This window comes from Mixophyes fleayi, chromosome 8 (assembly GCF_038048845.1).
Source record: "Mixophyes fleayi isolate aMixFle1 chromosome 8, aMixFle1.hap1, whole genome shotgun sequence".
In the NCBI taxonomy this organism is placed as follows: Eukaryota; Metazoa; Chordata; class Amphibia; order Anura; family Limnodynastidae; genus Mixophyes; species Mixophyes fleayi.
This window is the reverse complement of record NC_134409.1, coordinates 53,862,066-53,887,540: the sequence shown is the minus strand read 5'-3', so window position 1 is coordinate 53,887,540 and position 25,475 is coordinate 53,862,066. Positions and strand designations below refer to the sequence as shown.

The 25,475-nt window shown below is 39.2% G+C and overlaps 1 protein-coding gene across 7 annotated transcripts in view; it reads right to left on the bottom strand.

Moving 5' to 3' along the window:
* The window catches only part of NTNG1 (netrin G1), a 212,329-nt gene that overhangs the window by 150,962 nt on the left and 35,892 nt on the right, over positions 1 to 25,475 (bottom strand). The window lies entirely within an intron of this gene.

Genomic DNA, 25,475 nt, shown 5'->3' with positions numbered 1-25,475 from the left:
TCAGCAGGGGAGTTTAATGAGATACGTGAGACTGCAGTTTGCAGCAGAGGAACAAAAGAAGGCCTGTGGATCAGTAAAGTAAATGGTAGGAGGGGGAAAAGGGGGCCCCTACTAGAAAACTTTGAGGCTCCTTCAAAGTTTTGCTATATGCGGGACAAAGTTTATTTACGACTCTGGGTCCCAGCATGTCCAATCTCTTTGCAGCTCTGCATGGCTCTCATAAAACTCACACTTGGAACTCTGCCTAATGTAACTCTTGATTCCAGCTCTCCCTCTATATCTCGGCTGTCAGTTCTCTGCTCAGTGTACCAGTGTACAAGGTTAAGACTAATTCAGTGGGCTTGAATTTGGATTTCACCTGGAAACTGCCCACACTTTAACCAACTATTCAGAACTCAGTTAAGGGTAGGTGAATAAATAATTCAACTTGGATCTCTGTACATCGGTCAGCTATGATTATTGTTTTCTTGTCACACCCACATTTCATGTGATAGTCACAAGCCTCTTCACTCTCTCTACTCTTGAGATCATATACAAACCCCTGGGATTGTATGGTGCCAATTCTACATTCTTACACAACCCACTAAGCAGTGTACAGTGTAATGGGTGTTGCAACTAGCATATAATTTATTTGCTGTTGGTTTCTTAGCTGCCGTATGTTTTATCATCGCATGTTAGAGATGCTCTAAATTTAAACCCGGTTTGAAATTCATCTGAAATCTACCGACTGGATGGCCACAAACATGTTCATGGTCCAATCACCAATTGACCCTTATTTAAACTTGTGATTTAAAAATTGGAGCTTGCTGTCACTGTGAAAAATGCGAGTTCAATATTCACTTTCAAAGTTTACTTTTCACATTTGAGGTTTGCAATTTGCATTCAAAGTTTGCAGTTCATGATCTCACCTTAAAAAAAGGTTAAAATGTATCAATTTAAGCTTGAAAATGTTTGAGAAAAGGCTCATACAATGTTGAACAGGCTCGAACCTGGTCCAACTTGTTAGACTTTCTTGAATTTACATGATTTTTTAAATTAGTAAAGAACTACAGAAGTTCTAGTGGACCATACTATCAGTACTTGTGGTACTGATTTCAAACAGATGCATCCAGAATACAGTGCTTGAAGTTTGTACTTTAGATACTAAAAGTGTGGTTTCATATTGCAGTCTGTTTGTGTAGTTTTCACTCTCTGGTGAACTCCACACTGGGCAATGCACCACTTCTGACTTTACAACCAAGGGTAGGTTCCCTAAAACTCTTAACTGTGTGTTATATATCATAAAGAAGGGACAGGGAAAATGTATGTAGTTGTCATGTTAGAAATGTATGTGTGCTACTGTGCAGAGTTAGCGTTTAGTAAATGTCAAACATGTACTTTGTATTACATTAGAATGGTTCCTTAAAATGTGCCTTAGTCAGTGTAGGCAACCTTGTAATTGCTATTCTGTGTTGTGACAAGAAACCGAGCATCGCTTCATCTGCTAATTAACACATAGATTGTCATTTTTGAAAAACACAGTTGGTAAATATGTATTTCTGTATCGTAAATCATATTGAGATCTGTACAGCAAAATTGTCTGTATGGGATTGTCACAATATTATGGTACAGCACTTTTCAAGGAGGTGCAGAGAAAATTTATGATGGTGATTTAATTAGTGCATACTTGAAGAGTATACTGGTTTCAAATGCAGGCTAGTATTAGTTTATTTTTAATATTGATTGCTTAAAGGTAGAAAATATATTGGAAGTATATATGTATGTTTTATATGTATAGTTCTATTTAATAAATATTGCTATTAATTTATCTAAACTACTCTATTTGTATTTTAACTCCCATAATACATTACATACTTTTCATCTTATTAAAACACTTAGAAGAATCCCTATCCGCACTGTATATTGATTGCTTACATTTCTGTTAGACTAATATTATAATTATCACATAAGAAATTTATCCACTTTGATTTCGCCATTATTTTTTTCAAATACACTAATATTATGTAGGTAAAATAAGTTAATGTAACAAAAACACTTTTAACCTCAATTATCCAATCACTTATTTAATTACCATGAAAAAAATCAAACTTTTGGTTGTTCAATTTCAACTACATCAAACTATGCAATTATTGAGATAATTTGGCAAGAGGGTTCTGAAATGAGAATAATTCTTTAATGTAAAAGTGTCCAGAGCACCAAATTGGCTTTACTGTTTTATAGCAGGTAGAATAAATGTAGATGGAGCCAAAAAAAAGTGATTATTATCGGCATGAAAATCCATGTTTCTAAATAGCAAGTACTGTTAGATCGGCAGAACAGTCACGATCATCCGGAGATACCTTCTGTAGTACAACATTATCAATTCATCAAAGGAGCAAATGTCATTAGGAACTGGGAGCCGGGAAGCACTGCATTTGATCTCAAGCGTTGATAACATTGCTATTGATTGGCATATTCTCAGGCTCTACTTGGGCTAGACACAACAGATCATACATACTTGAATCCTGTCACTCAATCGGCTTTAAACAGAGCAACCTCTTCCAGAAACAAAATAAACTTTACTATAGATTTTCATATTCAAGTGGATTTTGTCATGAACAAAATATCTTTCTAATGTTGTATGTGTCGTGTGTCCTGCAACATTTTACCAATCACACATATAGCAAAGTTCTCTTAAAGGAAATGTGCTTCTGAATGAGAACATTTTGAAAGAAGCTTTCTGTTTGAGTGTGCTGAGCTCTGGTAAGACAGTGAGCTGCCCACACATGTAATTATGTTAGTGATGAAGGTGTTGCATCTAACAGTGTCATGATCAGGCCCTTTCAGAGGTTCATAGAGACCCGGGGAAACCCAAATTAAGAGCCCCCCCCCCACTCCCTCTTTTCTAAAATAAAAAAAAAGCACCGCCCTATTTATGGCCTTGTTACCTAATTTATGCTATTTACCTTTAAAAGCTTACAGTTGTTCACGTAAAAAAAGTAATATGTATTAATAAAAACAAAACCTGTTGAATCTATACAACATTTTAATAATAAATAATGATGAAATTAACTTACCTAACACGCCAATTCGGCAATTCCTTGAGTAAAAGTCAAACATCAAACAGTCCAGCCCAGTTTCCTACTTATAAACAAACTATTCTATTGAAAAGTTTCGAGTCATTCACCCTTGGCAAATCTCAATAACAAGTGACGTTCTCATCTGTCTGTGTAGATAGATGAACCATGCAGAGAAAGAGCAATAACCGCATGTGCTGCTACACGTTATACCAATTTAACCAATTACCATGTTTAGGCGCTAGGTTTGTACTTTTATTACTTGGAAATTGCCAAATTAGCAAATAGATTTAACAAAAAAAAAGATCGGAACACAAATCAGTAAGTTGGAAAATGTTGAGGTCCCCTGTCAGTGGGAGGCCCAGGGAAATTTCTCACCTAGCCCCCACCTCTGGTAGGGCCTGGTCATGGTGTGAGGAGTAGAACAGAGTCAAGTAGGAGAGCCACAGACAGAAAGTTAGATAGTGGAACTAGGGCTGCCCATGGAAAAGGTTTAGGGGGGGAACATATCTGGGGGCCCATCATGTCAGGGAACTTGTACCAGGATCCGGAAGCTATTACTGTAACTGGAATATTTGGGGCCCAGAAGAATTCAAACACGCTGCCAGCATTTAATCTGTGCCCAAAGCTCTATGCATCATGACCGCATTGTAATGGGGCAAGTCATGTAACGGGCTCACTGCACAGCGTGCCATGCAGCTTTGTCATTTCTTAATTAAGAAGATCATTGCAAAACTTCATCACCGATATACAGTTCTGCTATTTAATAAAGTTCTTATAACATAGTTTTTTACAGTACACTATATGTTATAGTACCATCTACAGTCTACATCTGATCTTCTGACCTGCAGTAACTGGGAATAACCAGTTTAAAGCGTACTACCCACCTGTTACAAAACCACTGCATTAACAATAGTGGTTTACTCAGTGGTCGAAATCGGGGTGTATACGGTGGTATGCCATACCACCACTTCTCCTATTGCCCTCATTGTAAAACTATAAAATTCCATTCACTTACATTTCTATTATGTTTTTCATACCACCAGTTCTAAATTTCCACTGGGATTACTATAAAAGTTCAGTCTCAGCCCACAATAATTTTAAAGTGACTGGGAGGGAAAATACCCAAGCAGGGTGCACATTTCATCTACTCTGAATCTTTCATGTTGACCACCATATATCTTTGATCCAAATCTGCATTCGGCTCATAGGATCATATTAGTACATACCGTACCATTGAAACTATGCTTGATGTTTTGGAAGTAAAAAAAAACACTCTCAAGTAGAGGTGGACCCAGGAAAAAAATTTGTCTCCAGAATCTATGAGTCAGCGCTGTATTGATAGAACAGCTGCACCTGTTTGGATGACCACGACCATGTACTCCACGATCTCTTCCAGTAAACTCTATAACATTTAATGTAAATGCTATAAGAACTGCTTGTAAAACTAGATCCTTACATTCTTCAATAAATCCTCTTTTAAAGAGTCTAACCAAACATAGGGGTAAATTTATCAAACAGCGGGTTTGAAAAAAAGTGGAGATGTTGCTTATAGCAGCCAATCAGATTTTAGCTGTCATTTTGTAGAATGTACTAAATAAATGAGATCTAGAAACTGATTGGTAGCTATAGGCAACATCTCCACTTTTTCAACCCCACAGCTTGAAAATTTATCCCATAAAGCACTTTATTTTTAGTACAATATAAGCTCTCACTTACCTGACTAACATCATGATAGCGATTCCCGTCTGCCTGGTGCCTTTGACAGACTAAAGCTGGGTACACACCTATGCAATCTTACATCAGATGCAATTTCTGTAAAGATTTCACATTCAATTGGAAGTTCCAATGAGCATACAGATTCATGTGTACACACCGACACAATTTATCTTCAGATCTGTGCTTTTTCTCATAACCATCTGCTGAAAAGTGACTCTGTGCATCAGAGTCTATCATTGATTGTAATTTTTAGGAAGTTTATAAAACCAAATCAACAGACACAAACTGTTTTGTTATGATAGAACATAATTGTGGGAGTGTAGACAATCTGAACAAACGGTCGTGAATAGTGTGAAATGCACGATGATTGCATAGATGTGCATACAGCTTAAGATGGAACCGTGCCCCCTTCAAAATGTTCTTGGTACTGTGTCAATGGAATACAACTTATGGTAAGTATTTCTTGGTCCTTAGGCTAACAGGTTGGATCCCATCTTATACCAGAATTGGTAATAATCATTTATGACAAAATGGTGCAATGTAAAGCAAAGGCCACTTCTGTGATGTAGTACACATATCTTTACACCTCTGCACTAAGATGTAAGAGCCAAAATGGAGATTGCATACCCTAAGAGAAAGTAAATATTCCCCATGTGCAAAATGGGAGCTGCCTATGAATTCTGGGCAAATTGTAGCTGGGTTGGACAATTAGGCAGTGATTATGGGTATTGCTAATTATTTCCTGATGAACACAAGATATTTTAATGAACTGCAAGGATAGTTGAGAAAACTTTATGATTATCCTTTATTTATATAGTACCCCCATACTGCACTGTGCTGTACAGAGCAGAGCCGGATTTAGACCACATGGGGCCCTAGGCAAGATACTGGTTTGGGGCCCCCTCCCTGAAAAAATCCATAGCACTATAGTTTTTTAGCATAACATATACCCCTATTCAGGGGCTGGCTGGAAGACTTTAGCCCGGGGGTGAAAGCATATAGCACTGGCCCATAAGTAGCGGCCCATTTTTAAAGGTTGGTCTCATCACTAGCCCTGGGAGGGCCCTCTGGGAACCACTGGGCCCTAGGCAATTGCCTAGGTTGACTAATGGTAAATCCGGCCCTGGTACAGAGAATGTTTAATCATTCACCTCAGTCCCTTTGACAGTGGAGCTTACAGTTCAAATCTCCTAACGCAAACACACACACTAGGATGTGTTTTGTCAGAAGCCAATTAACCTGCCAGTATGTTTTTGGACTGTGGAAGGAAACTGGAGCATGACATGGAAACCTACATTAACATGGGGAGAACATACAAACCCCACACAGATAGTGCCCTGTTTGAGCAGCCCCCAGCGCAGGGAGCAATGCCAACCACCATGTCACCCACACCAACTTAAAGGCTTTCAAACTTTAAGTGCTAGCCCTAAGCTTCTGCACAGTGGAATAAAAACAGTTATGAGGTGATGTTATCCATTGCTTTCAATGGAGTGCTGCGTGTATAAGGTACACCTAGCCAACTTTATGGCTCAGACAAACCAATGTCTTTAAAATAATAAGCTCAACAAATATAAAAAGGAATACAGTCATCCCCTTTATTTCCTTCCATTCCCAAGTTATCTAATATATTTCTAAGCTACTATAAGAAATTAATGGTACAGTTACATTTATTGAGGGGTGATGGCCAAATGGAAAAGTAGGCAGTGCAACCTTGTCCAGTGGCCCCACAGAGCAAGGAGCAATGGGTGTACCACCATGTGTGCTAAATAAACATGTTCTGCATATTGATCATATATAAGCTGGGTGCACCAGCAGCAGGGCCGGACTGGCCATCTGGCAGTTCTGGCAAATGCCAGAAGGGCCGATGACCAGATGGGCCGGTTACTAGCTGGCCGACACCACTGCTCAGCACACAGACTGTCATGCCGAATTCCAGCATGACAGCCTGTATGCTGAGCAATGGGGCTACACTAACTTCCTTGTGGCCACGCCTCCCCACCTCCCCTATGAAGCTCTCGGCAATCAGTATCCCATGGGACGCGCACCATGGGATCGGTGCTGTCCCATGTGTTAAAGGAGACTACAAAGCGCGCCGTGAAGCAGAGCAAACAAGGTGAGGGAGGGTAGTACAGCGCAGCAGCTGCTGTATAGGACAACGCTGGCGAAACGGAGCTGCGTGTGTGGGGGCCGGTGTATGACTATAATGTGTGAGTGTCAGGGGGGGTCTTCATATATTGTGGGAGGTAGGCTATTAATCTAATGGTGAATTGCAGGTGGGGGGCTAATTATTGGGTGCTATTTTATTTGTGGGGTGATGGTGGGGCAGTTTAATTTAATAGTGGGGCCTATCAATTTAAGATGAATTGGAGTTGATTTTAAATTGATTGGATTTTTTATTTAATGCTGGCGTGGTTTGGGAGCTATTAATTGAATGTGGGGCTGTTTGGGGAAAAGGAAGTCTATTTATTAAATGTGATTATGAGTTATTTAATGCCTGGGGTGGTTGTGGGAAATGGATATATTTATTAAACGGAAATGCTATTTAATTTCTAGCTGGGGTCGTTTGGAGGGAGAGAAATAGGTTTATTTATTAAATGGGAATATTATTAATTTAATGTCAGGGTTAGTTGGAGGGAAATAGATGTATTTATCAAATGTAAATACTAGTATTTTAATGTTGAGGCTGGAGGGAGGCCTAATTTTCAAACGTGGGTGCTATATTGATTTAACAGCAGTGCTGGTTGGAGTTTTCTAAATTTAATGTACTCATTTTTTTTCCAAAGAGGCCATCCAACATCCCAGGATCCAGACAACCAGCAACTGATCTAAAGACACCAGCAGCCACAAGTGGTGACAATGACAAGACAGGTAGGAGAGACCAGGACTGTCTGCCAACTGTCCTGAATTTGGTGGGTGACTGTCCCGCTTAGTCAGGATTTGGTCTGACTACAAGAACAGTTGGGAGATATGTCCTGCTTCACACTGTGCTGCTTGTGAAGGTAGAACTGCGTGCATCTAACAGTAGTGCACACAGTATTGCCTGTGTATTTGTCGAAAATGTGTCTAATAGCCAAATTACATCATAGGAGCCCCCCTGCCTTAAGTGTCCTGGCCCCCCGAGCCTTAGTCCAGTTCTGGTTAGCAGGAGGGATCTATGCTCCCAGTCCCGGACAGGGCACAGACTGCAGAGCAAGCCGAGGAGCTCTAAGTCTCATGAGATTTATTAATCTCGTGAGACTAAGAGGAAGTTCCCACCCTGACGGATCAGAAGCATAGATAGGTACAGTGGACTGGGGGTGTCATAATGTGTCTGAAGGGGTGGCGTGATGTGAATGGGGAGGGCCTGATATATGTTATGTTTTATTATAATGTATGTATCAATGCACCATTTTGACCACGCCCCCAACATAATGTAGCCACACCCTTGGCGGCACAGCCACTGCGCTGCGGCGCACGTTTTTTCCCCTGCTCATGATCATAGGTTGTCCTGTGCGCTTTAAATGCCAGGGCTGATTTTTAGTCCCAGTCCGGCCCTGACCAGCAGACACAATTTTAACAGAATGAGACAGTTTGTAACGCGCCACTCTGATGTAAATGACCCTCAACGTATCACCGTGACAGATCACCGAACAGCATCCTTACAAATGCCATATCTTTACCTTTCTATGTTAATAAGGTTCTTCTTACCAACTGCTGTGTCAGTTATTTTCTGTAATTTTTTTTCTAGCAAGTTTCCTTTCTGTTCAGTGTTTTAAATAAGTGTCACTAATTGCTCCCTAATGAATTCCCAAGCTACATATTTATTTAAAAAGCAATCTCTCAATTCATTTAATTACTATATTCTCATCTTGAAAGTACTTGTGTTTTGGTTACACCAAATTATAGGGAACAAATGGGCTTTCCATAGTTAATTATGCCTCTTCTCTACATACAACCTGCTGGCTCAGTTAAAACATCTCTCAAACTCAACTGATTCTGCTATCGTATAATCGTTGATCTAAGATTACTCAAAGGTTTATTTTAATTTTGCCATTAAAATGTTCACTGGATTATATAGCCTTAGATAACTTTTTATGCATGGAAACATGATTGATATAGCGATTATATCCCAATAATAGCGATACATACAGGCAGGGCCGTCTCTTCCATTGGGCACAATGGGCAGGTGCCCGGGGGCCCTGCGGGCAAGGGGGCCCGTCTGAGGCAGCTCTGTAAAAAAAATAAATCCTGGAAAAATATAGAAATGAAAATACTTACCTTGCGATCACGTCGGCGGCGATCCGGCTCCCTCCCTGGTCCCCTCTTCTGTGCTGTGCAGCCTGTGCTTGCAGTGAATGCTGGGCGTGATGTCACACCCAGCATTCACTGCGAGCACAGCACGGAAGAGCGCAAAAGAGGCTCAGCAGCGCGGAAAAAAGGAGAAGGGGATCGGACTTAATGTAAGTTAAGGGGACCCCTATATATATATGTAAAAAAAATTGATTATATAATAACTTTTTTTTTTACATACATATATATTTTTTTTACACACACACTAATATATATATATATATATATATATATATATATATATATATATATATATATATATATATATATATATAAAATTTAGGGGCCCGGTGCACTGAATTGTCCGAGGGCCCATAAAGTAGTTAAGGTGGCCCTGCATACAGGCTCCTTATATCTGGCTGCCAATCAAGCCCTTCCCTAGCTACTAGCCAATGCCTTGCTAGATCCATGTACATGAAAGCATCTAATTATTTTTAGGTAGGATTTTAATGTAACAAAAAACCCCTAGTAGAGAGGATTCTTCCCAGGGCTGTGTCAATGCAGAGGGAAGAGCATACTTGCCAACTCTCCCGGAATGTCCAGTAGAATGCCGCATTTTGCAAGAGTCTCCCGTACTCCCGGGAGAGTGTGGCAATCTCCCGCATCTGGAGAATTCTGCCCACTTCCTAGGCACCAAGCACATGTACATGTGACTGGTGGACGAATAGGTACATTTTTGTAAACAACATTTCTTTGCATCCCTCATTATTTTAACTTTGGTTACAGAACATTACTACTATGATAAAAAAAAACTGGCTTTATATTGGAAAACTTGAAAAGCAGAAATAGAAAAGAGCAGAAAACATATTTATCTCTGCATTCTAAAATAAATCTCTTTTTCCATTGTCTCTATGTTTATCGAGAGCTTATGCTGGCAGATCTGCCCTTCGCTGTCTACTTTGCAGTTACCTTGATGGTCTTTTAACAAGGATTACGTGAAGAGTTTGAGAGAACACTTGAATGACAAAAGCCCTTCATTCCGTCGTTTTAGAAGATAGATACATTATTTTTTTTCTCAATTAATTTACAAAGAAAATCCAGAAGAGAACACATTTTATTCTAGTTACAAGAGTTCATTACATTTTTTTCATAATGCTAATGTGCATTTACCGGTAAATGAAATTAGATTAAATGAAACGGAATGATTGTTTTAACAGCATTTAAAGCGCATCAAAACACATCAACCGACCAAAAATGTGCGTGCTTTCTGACATTGGATTCTGAGAGCCTAATTTTTCCTTAAATAGCAGTTGCAAAACTTCATAGGGTTTCTTCGATTTCTGCCCTGGGTCATCTTCAAAAAATATACAAAATTATTATCACTGGTTCTCTTTTCAAACCTTATGGAAAGACTTTGAATAACAAATAAATAACAAAGTTAGGGTTAGCAGCACCCATACAAGTATGAATGGACTGCGAAACGAATAAACTATCATGTTTTATGTTTAGTTTAGAAGGTAATGGTCATCCAGAAGGTGAACTTTAGGGTATGTTGTCATAAGGTCTCGGAACGGGGAGTGTGAATGTTTCACGCTTTTCTCAACAACTTGGATGAATAAACTTTGTTTTGTATAGAAGTGTGTTAGATGCAATATTCCTTCAATAGCTCGGCATGAAAACCACATCACCACAGTAATAGTCTTTTTCACTATTTAAAATAATGAAAGACGCAAGCAATCTCTATTTGCACAAATGCACATATGTGTACACCTCGCATAGATAGGTGCATGGAACGTCTTTCACCAGATGTCAGACCTGGCTAGAAACGCACACGGTGCAAACTAAAAAAATGTCTACTACCACTTTAAGATTACCCTTTCATCTAGTCAAAGTTTTCCATTTTTTTTTATCATCCTTTCTCATACTGCTTTGTTAAGGCTAATTTAGATTTCTTATATGTAATGTTAAACATTATTTTTTATTAGATTTTAAAGAATCAAATAGATAGTTTGGAAAATCCGGCATATGTGTGCATTTTGAATAATGTTATCTTTAATAATCTGCAATTTCTGATGTTAAGTCTTTGCAAAGCAGAAACCTGTGGGTTTGCAGTGCAAATGCAATTTTGTGATGTCATGAATTTATTTCTGTGCTATTGTACTCATTTATATGACTAAAAGCATGAGAAAAAGCATCAAAATGTTGGTGACAGTAGGGGTGCATTTTGTGATGGGAGGAGCCATCCAGATCGTTGGGACTCATCAGCAGCATATACCTTAAAAGTGCTATGGACAAGTCCAACTCTACTGAAGGAGTTTAAATGGGGGGGGGGGGGGGGGGGGAAATCATACTTATCGGTGTCCCACCACAAGATACTGTGGAGGGAGCCAGGCAGGAGGCGGGGCTTGATTATGTCATCGTGTTGATGCACAATAACAAAATCAATCTCTGCCTCCTCTCAACCACTACACACAGACAAAGGGTGTCCCATTTCCCCCCATCCTGGCACCTACACACTCAGAGGCAGCCTCATTTGAAAGAAGGAATCCCCTCTTTCAAACATTATCCCTCTTTAGTAGTAATCATCTAGTGATCACCAGACAATAACACCCTACGCTACAGAAAGAGTTAAGAAGTCCAATATGGGTGGGTTATAATGCCCAGATCTCCCCATCCTGGCATTAATAAACCCCAGGGTGCCCTCATTTGATGTGATAGGTTGTCTACTTTTCAAGAAGACATGCCTTGTTGGGCTAACATATTATTCCTAAACAATTTATGCATTTGAATCACGTCAGTGCAAACTACCAAAAAAAGGCATTATCATTTTCAAGTGCTGATTTTGTTATGAAAACCTACATGTAGAATCCTGCATTTTGCTGTCTTACAAAGGTGGACTGATGCCAAAGTAAGAGTATTTCTTGGTGGTGGTTAGAAAAATGAAAAAAATACACCTTTGCTTTCAGTTGACTTGCAATTTCAATTGAAAAAAAACAGCCATGTTGAGTAGATTTTCTTTTCCGTGTTTAAAGGTATAAGCAAATGAATGGTATTTACTGAAAATGTAAAGTCCTGTGGAAAAACACAAGGTATAGTTTGTGTAAGCACTGTATAAACAATATTAATGTTTTAATGTGACCAAAAAGTGCCAAGATAGGCTAAGCACAGGAGTAAAGTCTCAGCGATGAAGGAGTTAAATTTGAATTTGTAAAAAGCAAACAAACAAGAATCTCTTCAGGGCTCATGGATTCCAAAGATTCCACATTAGAAGACTCTGCCTTCAAATATTTAAATATCAACCAAAGTAATTAATAAATATTCAAAAACATGTTTACCACAGATTCCAAGTTTATATAAATATGCAAAAAAAATATTAATCTGCATGACCATATACTAAAAAATAAATTAGATAATGATCAGAGCTGGCCTATTTCCCCTTCTATTCTTCAATTATAAATATTTAGCAATGCAGAATATTTTGCCAGTCTCCATGGCTGAGGGTGAATGCAGATGAGGTTTGAAGACCAATAAACAATGCAAATAAGAAGCAGAGAGAAGTCTGTGTGAATCCTCTCTGCTTCTCCTGGTGTTTCTCTGGCTTTCAGTAGCATTTGTCAATAGCAGCTAGAGGATTCAGCAAAGGGTGAGGAAGGTCGGCAGCCCTCGTTCTCTGCGTAGATACAATTAATATTCAGGGTGCAGACTGCTGGAGAGCTGACATGTCATTAAAATTAAAATGATGCAATTTCTCTTTCTCCTCCTTAATGGGGCTATATGACATTGTAATTGACAAGTGTTTATATGTCACTGATAGGGCGGCTTCCTCCTTGTAGATGGAACCTCGATGAAGTCAGATTGTCCATTAAGTAGGTTCCAAAAACTTTCAAAACCTCTTGAGATTAATGTAGGAAACTTATTATAGTGCAACATTTCTACTGGTCACCTTTGTATGTATTTAATAAGAGCCTCATTTAGACTTAGCAGTAAATCCAGCTACAAGGTCAATATTGCACCTAGGCAAAACCATATTGAGCTGGAGGACGGGGGGGGGGGGCAAATTTAAATCTGCAGACAGATTTGGAGTTGGGAAGGGGACATGTCCTGTCTTAACTCTAAATTGCAGGGTTAAAATAAAGATGTTCATTATTTGTGTGCTGCATGCAGAAGCAGACAGTATTTTTATTGGATCAAAAATAAAAATTGCACTCCTTGCATCACAACGTGGTTTGTCTGGATGCAGGTTTGTTACTTTGAGGAAACTTAACAAAAACAAATGCAACTGGGTGTTGTGAAACCCAAATACAGACACCTAGATCTATAGATAAACTGGAAACAACTGCTGGCTCTTAATTTAGTTGAATTCATATTTTATGTTATACCACTTGAAAAAATGTGGATATCTTCATATTCGCCATATTACAGGAGACACTTTATTGTATCTGTAGTGATCTGACGCCCAATCCATCAAGTCTAGCTCCAAATTTCTTTACCCTTCTGCCTCAACATTGTTTTCACACACCGTATAATGCTTATTATTCTATTTGATTTCCAGTACTTAGCTTGAAAATGCAAAGCTACATATAAAGTTCTCCCCCCCCCCCCATCACAGAGGTAAAATGCTTAAAAGTTAAATACATCCAAAACATAAGTTTTAGCAAACAAACCTCACCTTTCCTCAACTAGCAGAATCATGGGAGTGCAATCTATCAAGACCCGGACATTAAAATCAGAGAAGAGCAATTTGTAAGGAAAGTTCTGAAAAAGAGAAGTTTGAGTCCAAAATATGGACATTTGTTAGGCATGCGATACTGCTAAACATTGTAAGATATGATTGTGCTTACTATATACATTTCTCTTTCTTACTAAACCATTTATTAAGCAGATTGTTTGGTCTCAGCCACAATTCACCATCATTAGTAAAGTAAATGGCCAGCAAAACAGTCCCTCTATCCAAGGCCTCCATCTAAAAGCATGGGGCCCAGAACAGATAATAAGAACATTTGTACTCCCTCACCTCTGTAGTAACACATATCCCCCCTCACCTTTGTAATAACCCTTTTCCCCCACTCCCTCACCACTGTAGTGACACATTCTCCCCTCACCACTGTAGCAGCACAAACGCCCCTTTCCCTCTGTAGTATCACATTTTCCCCTCATTCTCCCTTAAGTGTTCTAGCTCTCCTAGGCCAATACACCTGTAGTGCCCCCCCCCCCCATGTTTATGTTCATATATCACTCTGCTAGGCATTTCATCACCCCAGTTATTTTATGACTTCCCCAGCAATTTCGTCAATCTTCGGCCATTTCATTACCCCCCCACAGACAACAGAAAATGCATCACCCTCCGCCGCCATTTCATCACTGCCTCCAAGATATTTCATTATCAAACTACCTCCACCCCCTCCCGTCCCATATATATGCACTCATATACCCGCTTACAGCCTAGCATATTCCTCAGTCTCCTATAAGTAATCTTCCTCAGTGTCACCTTTACATTACATGACAGACAGCCTGGCAGCAAATCCGATTGCTGCTAGCTGCCTGTCCGTGTAGGCCGTGGTTCTTGCAAGATTTGGTAATCCTTATTTTGCAAGACCAGAGTAAAAACCACGGCCCACAGTGACAGTCAACTAACAGCAACCGGATTTGCTGCCAAGCTGTCTGTCACATAATGGTGGCTTCTGGATTGGCCCCCTTTAGCCGAGGGCGAGCCACAATGAATCTGGGCAGCCCCCGCTGCTGGGACCATAATAAAAAAACAGAGAAAAAAAGTAGAAAAATCTGTCACCCCAAAATCCTGCACCCTGGATTGCAGCCTGATCAGCTTAACAGTTGATCAGGTCCTGCTTTAGTGGCACAGGGACAGTCTGGTGACGGAAGCTTATTTAGTCTAAATTGCTGACAAATGTCTGGACTCACTGCGGCCATGGGGGGTGGTCCCCGATAGCCACAGTGACAGTGTGAGACCCAGTACAATGTGAGACAGACAGTTGTATTTCTATCACAGCATTTCGGATCTATCTGTATCTGTTTGGCTTCCCATGGGCCACAGAAAATGGCTGCGTGTTGTGCTTCACTGTTATAAAGGATCAAACAAGACCTGTTTAGAGAATGCTAGAAAAAATACAATGCTGCAATCGTGTTTTTTCTCTCTTAATGTCCCAGTTATTGAGCTGCTTATCTAGCAGTGAAATGGTTAATATATACTGCACCAGGTCTCTGAGTGTCCTATATATATAGTGCATATAAATAAATAACGAGAGAAGAGAGGTCTCATTGAGTTGCCCCACTCGGAGAGCTGTAATTTCGGCTTTATAAGGCACTATTGATTATCAATAGGTTAATCACTTTACACTAATGAGAGGCAGAGTATTGGTGATAGAGCAGGGATGATTTCCTAATGAGGAAATAGAATATTTAACAAGTTCCTGAGGCTAAAACACAAAACCCACAACACACTACAAAGCAAAGCAACTCAATGTTTATGTAAATAAAGTACAGACAAGGCTTTACAGTACTATGTAATTCTCATAGTAATACCTGTATATATATGTACAGCAACTGTGACAATGCCCTCCACACTACCAATGCAATGATAATATTAAAGCTTTAGTGCAAATATCATGCGTAACTTCACCTACTCATCAAATAACCAGCAGCTACTTATATATCAGTGATGAGCCGGAAATAGCCCTTTAAATAATCTGAAGAGTAGTGTATATGAGTAACAAGCTGAGCTATGCAAACCTGTACTGAAGCAATTATAAATGTAAAATATAGCCTGTGTCCGGTCCTTGGTGTACATATACCAAGCAGAGTGGCGTACATGAGATATGAGTAATATCTACAATTATGTAGGGTAGCTGCAATCAGCAGTTTGAAGCTGCAACCGGATACTAACTAAAGAACTAATATTGATCAAACGCTTTGACTTCCTCAGTCAAATGATTTCTCTGGGCTTAGGTAAGCAGACACAGCTACTAGACTTATGCTGTCCACACATGGAGCGATCTGGCTGGCCACTTTGAGAAGTTGCAATTAGTCTAAGACAGTGGATCCCAAACTTTCTTAGTTCGATGCACCCTTAGGGTCTCCATAATTTTTTCAAGGCACCCCAAAGCCAAAATAATTACCAAGTAGTCACCCACCTCACTTACCACCAGCCCTGGCCACGGTATCCCAAGGAGGTCGCCGCAGCACCCCAGTGAGCCACGGCACCCAGTTTGGGAACCATTGGTCTAAGATATAGTCTAAGATACCATATATGTAAGTAGCTTTACAGCACTTGAATGATCTGTTCAGAACTAGACTGGCTAGGCTTTGGAGTTAGCAATGCACACCTTCCTAAAACAAAGACTAACAATCTTTTGGACATGTGTCATTGCAGCACATAACATTACTGATAGTTAAATGAAAGGAGAGTATATTGTGGAGTGGATGGGATTAGAATAAGCCCTGCCATTCAATAATGAACTAAAGGACTGGTAGAGACAGCCTCAATATTTCCTTCCCAGGCCTCTTTCTTTCCTGCATTCAGTACAACATAGCAGTATTGTATCAGTATTTAACTTTTACCTATTTCCCTGTGGATTTTCGACACTGCAGAAATGTCATGTAGTCCCTTCCATATCATGTTCTAATGTTTCAGAAAAAAATAGGTTATCATGTTGCCCTACATAAATCAAATAACTTTCTATTGCTTCATAATATAACTCCTCTCTTATCCCCATATAAAAACCAATCTGACTTTCACTATATGAGTGGATTGTTTATTTAATCTCCCAGAACATAATCGCCATGAAAAAATGTACCTGGCCGTCTATATGGTGTTAATGATAACCTAATAAAAACTTTAACAAATAGATGTATGTGTTGTATTGTATGACCATTATTTATAATAAGACTGTGTAAATTATTCTATTAAGTGTGAGTAGAATAATCCGCATGCATAATATTTTTTTATGGATGGTGAAGTACAACCTGTAAATATTAGTTATGTTTAAAAAGCCAAATCTGTGATTATTAACTTATTTTCTACCCCTTTTTTTTCTTGGCTGCATTATTCTTTCATTTCACATGGGGTTTCTTAGTGTGAATATAGCTAACAATTCCCAGTACCTTTGGTCATTCTAGTGTTCAAAGCCTCAAAACAGACAGGAGCTGTTGTCTGTGCCTGCCCCCATAGCTTGATTGATGTCTGCATTAAGTCTATGGCTGAGCACAGAAACTCCAGCCACTGGAGCAAAGCTTGATGGGACAGGCAGTTCTTTCAGTGAGAACAATCAACAAAGCCCAGTTATGAGAGCTGTATTAAATGCACACTTCCACAACTTTGATATTGAGAGATAATAATTGTTGCCACGTGGAATACTGGCTAATGGGAAAAGCTAATTATCAAAAACCTTTTAGTAACTAAATACAGTACACCAATAGGTAGGAATAAATTATGTTTATGTAAATAGTTATTTTAGTTGGAGTTCTTTAATATCAGTCAGGTTTATATATCTATACATGAGTATAGTTGGCTCCTAGTACCCATGTATTTACAGTTATCAATTACACCTAGTATTTTGCTAAATACATGTCTAAAATGCATAGGAACTACAGTAAAGGGCTCACTGTGCATGTTCCCATAAACCTCACATCAACCTTAAAATTCTAAACATTTTGCATGCAAAACTTTTATTTGTGATTTTAACTTTAAGTAAACCTATGGTGGCGGAGAAAGGGCACTGCGAAACAGCTCTCAAGCTGGTAACACTAAATCACAAGTGGACTGGCGCAAACCGCCATATGTCCACAACCACGGGGAACAAATCCCATCATAACTTGCGCTGAGTTGGCGTCAGAATGACTGCACCTTTAAAACTCACTCTGCCCTCCTTCACCGAGCCGGACAGGGACCCTCCTCACCGAATGACCAAAAAGGGAGTTACCGGTGCCTCCTAGGGGACAGTGATCTACGACCAACTACCTGTGCGCGCACAAATCAGCCGCTGAACGCAGTGCCTTCCTACCGAAACATTATCCTAGAAAAACTCACAACGAGGAGTGGGTGGGTGGGATCTCTTGCTGTGGAATGAGGCAGAACAGGAAGTACAGCTTACTATATCAATCAAGGTCCCTCCTACTGGAGCTCCCATTGGTCGGGCCCCACCCTATGTTAACCCCTTCAGGTAAGTGTTCAGCTTATTACAAACCCCGTTGCCCTTTAAGTGCGCTCGTCCCATGAAGCCTCACTTGTCATTCTGACAGCTAAATAAACATGTGTTGAAAGGCCTGGATGGTAACACTTTCCATAAGCAGTGATGCATGGAAGTGGTAAATTAGTAGCTGATGATGTTCAGGAAGTAAGAGGCGAAAATAAATCCAGATTCTAGGTGAATTCTAGTTTCTAGGCATGACAGTGTTCTTATAAGAGGTAGTGGATCCTGACAATGGTCTGAACAGCTCTGGAGAAGTTTCCATTTAATCTGCAAATTACCTATGGAAATAGAAAAGCAATGTTCTATATGGCACAAGTATTTAATTCTTGTAGTAAGGCAAATACTTGAGCATTTGAAACAATAACTTTACACATGTATAACCTTTATAAGTCTGTATCCACCTATTCTATTTTTTATCTGCATGGACTCATGTAATACTAGTATACATTTAGTATACTAATATATATATATATATATATATATATATATACGAATGTTATCCTCATGACAGCTTATATTGTTTTATATGACTTCTAAAATGGTTAGGTAAGGTATATCCAGGGATGGATTAAGGAAATGGAGGCCCCCGTGATAGAGATACTGTGAGCCCCCCCACTGTGAGTCCTCCCCCTGGCGAACCCCCACCCCCCCGCTTATCTCCTATTCCTGATCCGTCCTGTCTGTCAGGCTGCAGGCGTTCTTCCGTCACTCCCTGTAGTGCTTCCGTGGCGCAAAGTAATCTCCTTACTGATGAGATCTCGTGAGAGTAAGACTATGAGTCATAGTCTCACTCTCACGAGATCTCCTTAGTAAGGAGATCAATGCTCACTGCGGAAGCACTACAGTGACAGCAGGCAGCTAACAGCATATCTTTTGCTGTTAGTTGCGTGCAGTCCTTGACTGATGAATAATGCCGCCGACCGAGGTCCCTGGGCTCTATCCCAGTTAGACCTGGGTTAATCCAGCCCTGGGTATATTGCATAAAAATAACGTTTGCATTCATTATGTCATTGATCCTTTTGTGATCTGCACCAAGGAGGGCTGGTCTAGGTAGCTGGTGTTGCTGCCCCAACCTTTTGCATTCAAACCTCTAGATAGGTAGGGGGGCACAAAAAGCTTTTTTTTATTCATAATAATGAATGCTCCCCGGGACACTAATCACCAGAATTAAGGGGCGCTCTGGAGAAATACTTATAGAACAGTGGTCAGAGTGGGAAGGCATACTGGGTATTTTTTTGACTATCTACCTTGTTTAGTATTTTTGCAATTAACTATAAAAGACATATCTGCATCAACATTTATTTAAAACAGATAGCTGTTTTTGAAATTTTACAGACTAATTTGTAATACCAACTTTTCTTGCGTAATCCTATTAATGAATTCACTACAAAGTTGCACTTACAATTTCAGCGATAAAGTGATAATCAATCTATGTGCATATGATTGAAGTCACATGACTTATTATTTGCACAATGATTACAATATTATTTAGCAGCTACAGAGACTCAATTACAGAAGATAAATCTTGAAGAGAAAATATACATTACTTAAAATAAACACCACAATCATTTGTGCACTTTAGTACTAGATGGAATTATTGCCTGAAATGTACCTTTTGTACACTTTTAGGACATGAGAATTTAAACAGGTCTCTGACATAAGGGGGTAGAGGACCACTTATCACGTAATAACAAATAAGAACATGTTGGTCTAAACAGTTAATGAGCCTTTAAATGTGTCATTCACATACTATCTTGATTACTGGAGAAGACTAGACCTTAAATGTATAACTTCCTTGTACTCATATGTTATAATGTGGCTGAGCTGCAAACATCTCTTTAATTAGAATTTCAATAAATTTTGCTCGTTCATTGTTTCACAACATATTCCACTTACTGCCCTAAAGAATTTACAGCATAACCAAGCAGACTCTACAAAGTACACAAATCTGCCATCACTGCATCATTGCTGATAAACCCGCCCTCCTCTCTCTTGATAACACCAGATATCGCTGGTCTGCTGTGTGGGTAATTAGCATTTATTTATAATGTGCCAACAATATCTGCAGTGCAGTACAATATGCAAACCTATCCAAAGAATAGGATAATGTTAATTACTGCACACTTCTGATGTAACCCTGCCTCTGCTGGTGGATTGTGCCGGGCAGAAGACTTCTTAATTTAGTTTAGATTGGCTGTGAGAAATATAGCTGCACTCAAGGTTTTCAATTTCTCCTGGCTCAGCATCCCAAGCCCCATCACCACATGCTGTCTTCCGCTCATCCAGTCTCTGTCAGAGTCACTCTACTGAAAGCTGCAGATCAGCAGAGCAGTTTATTTGCTGTTGATCTGGCAGTGCCACTAGGCAAAGCTACGGAGACCTTTTACTCTTGGCTGAATTGAAAAAGCTATTCTTTCTATGGCACTAGCAGCTCAATTTTCTTTTTACTATATGTACAATATTTTGTTCCTAATAATCCAAAACCTAAAAATGGGAAACTATAAATTCACTCTGTCAGATATTTATCCCTTAGGTCTTTTCTAAAATCAGACAAGTATTAAGGATTTTTTGAGCTCAAGTGTTTTTCTGTGACTGTGAAATGTTTTTAACACATTGAAGTCATCTGAGAAGTAGAACACAATATGCACTATGTAGTAGTTCACCTTGACCTGAAGTGAAAAAGGTGCATGAATCATTTTAGAAACTTTTTTAAAAAATAGTGAAGTACAGTGCTGCAAAAACTCTTATGGGGAACTCCCTAGTAATGTTACCTGGAGTCACGGGCTTGATCCAGCCCTCTTCAATAGGAAATAAGGAAACTATTTTCATCATGAGAGAAGAGAACTGGACAGATTCAGTCCTCCTAATCTGTCAGTGCCCTGCGCAGATTGGCTCCTGGTACCTCCTAGGGTCAAATATCTGGGTCAGGGGATTTTGAGGGATGGAATCCTGCAATGTGTTACGAGGGGGAAGGTCAAAATGAGGAGATTGTGCATAAAAGTGGTCAAAACGCCATGCATTTTCTGTGAAGAGCTTATAATGCACATTATAAAGCTGTAATATTTAAATTGACTCTGGAAATTTAGAAGTGGAGGTATAAAAAAATGTAACAGGAATGCAAGTGAATTGAATTTAATAACCTAACAATGAGGGCAGTAGACGAAGCGGTGTTATGGCATTCCACCATATATAGCCTCATTTTGACCACTGTATAAACTTTATTTTCATTTCCCCATCGTGGGTTCTGATTGGATATGACACACACTTTACTGTATATAGACCAGATATAAATCAGTATAAAATACCAATTATCTCCTATAATACTATGTATGTGATGATAGAAACACTTTGATAGCAGATAAAAACCACTTTGCCCATCTAGTCTGCCCATATGGTAACTTCAAGTTCTATTTGATCCTTAGTTCTTTGTAAGGATATCCTTATGTCTATCCAGGGCATGTTTAAACTGCTCTACTGTATTAACCTCTCTGATCGGAGGCTATTCCATTTGTCCACTATCCTTTCTGTGAAATAATTGTCCTCACATTTCCTCTGAACCTACATCCCTCCAGTTTTAGTGCATGTCCTCATGTTCTAATACTTCTCTTCATTGGAAAAATGCTCCCTCCTGTTCCTTGTTAAAACCCTTGATATATTTGAAAGTTTCTATCATGTCCTCCAGAACTGAACACAGTATTCTAGATGAGGCCGTACCAATGACCTATACAGTGGCATTATTACTTCTTTCTTTCTGCTACTGATTCCTTTCCCTATGCAACCAAGCATCTGACTTGCCTTTCTCATTGCTTTGTTACATTGCTTACCTGCCTTTGTCACCTGAAATAGTGACTCCTAGATCCCTTTCCTCCTCAGTAGTTTCGATTATAGTGCCATTAATAATGTATTTAACCTTTGCGTTTTTGAGACCCAAATGCATGATTTTGCATTTTTTGGCTTTGAACTGTAGTTGCCACTCTCTTGACCATTCCTCTTTCCATTCCTCTAGTCTACCTAAATCAGCAATAATTTGTTACACATTTACATATGTGGGTTGTACTTGATGGTCAGGGCTAAAGAGATCGGATGAAAATATGGGATCATAAGTCTTTTACTATATGCATGGTGTCCTGTATGTACAATGTTCAGGACAACTTGTCATCATGGTATTGACTCTATATGAAGCATTGGAAGGAAATACATGACAAAGCAACTTGTGTGAGAATGTGACATGTGACAGGTTTAATACAAAGGGATGATGAAAGGACAAATAGCTATATATCAATATATCAAAAAAGTTGCAACATTTATAGTCCTATTGTACCATTCTATGAATACCATTGCAGACTCCTATCTTCTCTTTACCTGTCGCATTCGCTAGAGATATCACTTCACTTTGAATTGAAGTAAAGTCATGTTTGATCATGTTAAAGCTGCTTAAGAAGTAAAAAAGGAAACAATTTTGCTGGCCATACAAAGTGCAGTATTACCCAGTATTGCGTCCATTCTGTCTGGAAGTGACAACAGCAGCTTAGCCTGAGCACTGAATGGCTACATCTCGCCCAATCTGGCTACCTATGTGTGTGGCCAAACTGAACAGTGGTCCTGTACTTTGGGGCTTGAGCCAAGCAACAGAATCAGTAATTGAGTGACCAACTTAAGTTTCATGGTTCAGCATTTGAAGAATACATGAGAGATTAGCTAGAGTCACTGCATTAAGCTCTTCAAATAGAATTGATGGTAGGCACGGTATGAAGCTCCTAGCATGTTTGACGGTTTAGGTGCATAAGCTTTTACATTTCATCTGGCATTGCATCTACGTGGGTGTGCACCATTTGCTGGGCAGTTGTGGCTCTGTCTGGAAGCTATGTTACATGACCTACTCATGGTCTCTGATAGTCACACAATAGTTGCTCATTCCTGGTTATTGGGCTAAGTGCCGGTTACCTGGATGTTTTTATCAGTGTTTAACTATGTACAGACCTTTCGAGAACCCTTAACTCTCCGCCAGCAGTGATCTTTTGCTTTTTCTACATTTGTTTGCTGAATTTGTATTTTGATGTCTGTTCTGATTCCTAATTGTTTAACTTTCCTTCTTCATTCACTGACCAATTCTCTTGCCTTGAGTGGTAAACACCGGTAACTGGGACAACAGAATACCGTTGAGGAAAAGGTATTGCTACAGATGAAGACCTTTTAAACCATGTAACATAGTTATTGTTGTTTGCAGAAAGGGTTCTGAGTAGGCTGATATTCCAGATGGTCTAGCAATGAAAGCATAACACATCACTGAATCCTCAATAAATGTAACAACACCTGCAATGCATCAACGGATGACTATAGTCAGAGTGTTACTTTCAATGTTCAAATTCAAAGGAGTACACAACCTGGAATAGTATTGTGCCTCCTTTTGCTAATAGAGATTGTGATTTTTCAAATGCTCAATAAATTTGGTGGTTAGCTCACAATGAGGTCATAATCCTATGTCTGATTGATCGCAAGCATCTATAAAATATACACACGTTGTATGTGAGCAAGAGTGCAAAAGCAGATGCATTAGATTAAAAAAAGGGTTTCATTCTATGAATTGACAAAACTGAGGAAGTCAGCAGCTCACCATTATCTATCACTGCAATGATTGTAGTCTAATAAGAGTTTGGGTTATTGACCTAGCTGGTTTAGATATAACTTTCCTATAAAGGTGCCACATAATGGCTATTAGACACATATGTTTGAATACCTACACATATATAGTCAAACCACCACCAACTTGTTAGACACTGATACCATAATCATCTAACTCAATAATTTCTGATCTTTCTTTTATTTTCGAAAAGACAGATCTTAATCTTACGACCCATTTGTCTGAAATAACCCAGTCGACGATGACATTTGATGATGATTCTCACTTTCACATGTATGGAATAATTGGTCCTTAAAAGCAGTCCCGTTATTAGGATGACTGTCAGTTCACCCTTAATAATGGAATTACAATTGGACCAATAAAGACAGGGGAAATTGCATGCTTTAAAAGATGTTACCCATATCAGAGTGAAAGAAAAAATGTTATATAAACTCCTAACTGTTGTATATGCTACATTGTTCTATTACTAAATAGACTGCAAAAAAAATGGGTTAATGTAAGATACCACAATGTGTATTAATAAGACACGGTCACTATGGAACATGTGATCACTTCCACAAACAAATGGCAATCCCTCTATTATATTATATTCTTTTTTAACATGTTTTTGTGGTGGGTTTGTGGTTTATGAACATTGGTTCTCTTGAAGTCAGCATTGGTGGAAAGTGCACACATGAGCATGCGAAGTGTATACTGGCCAATTTAGTGTGCGTTCATTCATAAAGTCCTATGACAGTGATGGGTGGGGTGGGAAAATGAGTCACAATTAGAATGTTACCACATTGTTTGTCTTGACTTAACATACTGAAGGCACCCACCATGTCAATGATACACTGCCTCATGCCTTGTACCACCTCATTTTCACTGGCTGAGACTAGCTAATAATAAAAAAAAGAGAAATAGAAAAGGCAAATACAATGGACATAAATACATGTTCTGCTGTTCTGTGCTCAGTCCTGCCCTGGCCTTGTGTATCCCTTAGTTTATTGGCTTGTACAGGATCGATCTTATGCAACTTTTACTAAACACATTCTTTGCTCTTTTCTAGCTTGCTTCTATGATATTAAACCATATGTTCATTTCATTAGAAGGAGCTGTTTATTTTGCATTGTCCTGGGAAAGTGCACAAACTGCTCTATGAATCAAAATGCAGAAGACGCAGCAGAACTATGCATCTTAGGGCAATGAAAATACACAATTCTGCCAGATTATATAAGGACATGGCTAGAAGCACAAGAGGAAACTAGAAATATTAAGAAACGCATATAGTAAATATTGGAAGAAGGCATGTACAAACCATTAAATTAAAGTTATTTGAAGGTGGACAACCAGTTGATATTGACTACAGACCAGATTTTCCACTAGCTCACCTGCCTGTGGCATTGAATATGTGTCAAACTTAAACACCTTATTCAACTTCCTAAACTCATTACAGAAGCGGATTGCCCTCAAAGGCTTTGGCACAAGGACTTTGGAGTTATTCCACTCACTGGTTGACTCCTCCACTACCCCAAGTTGCAACATGTCCTTCACCTCTTGCTTTACTGCAGCCCTTCTTGCCCCAGGTATTTTATATGGCCGCTG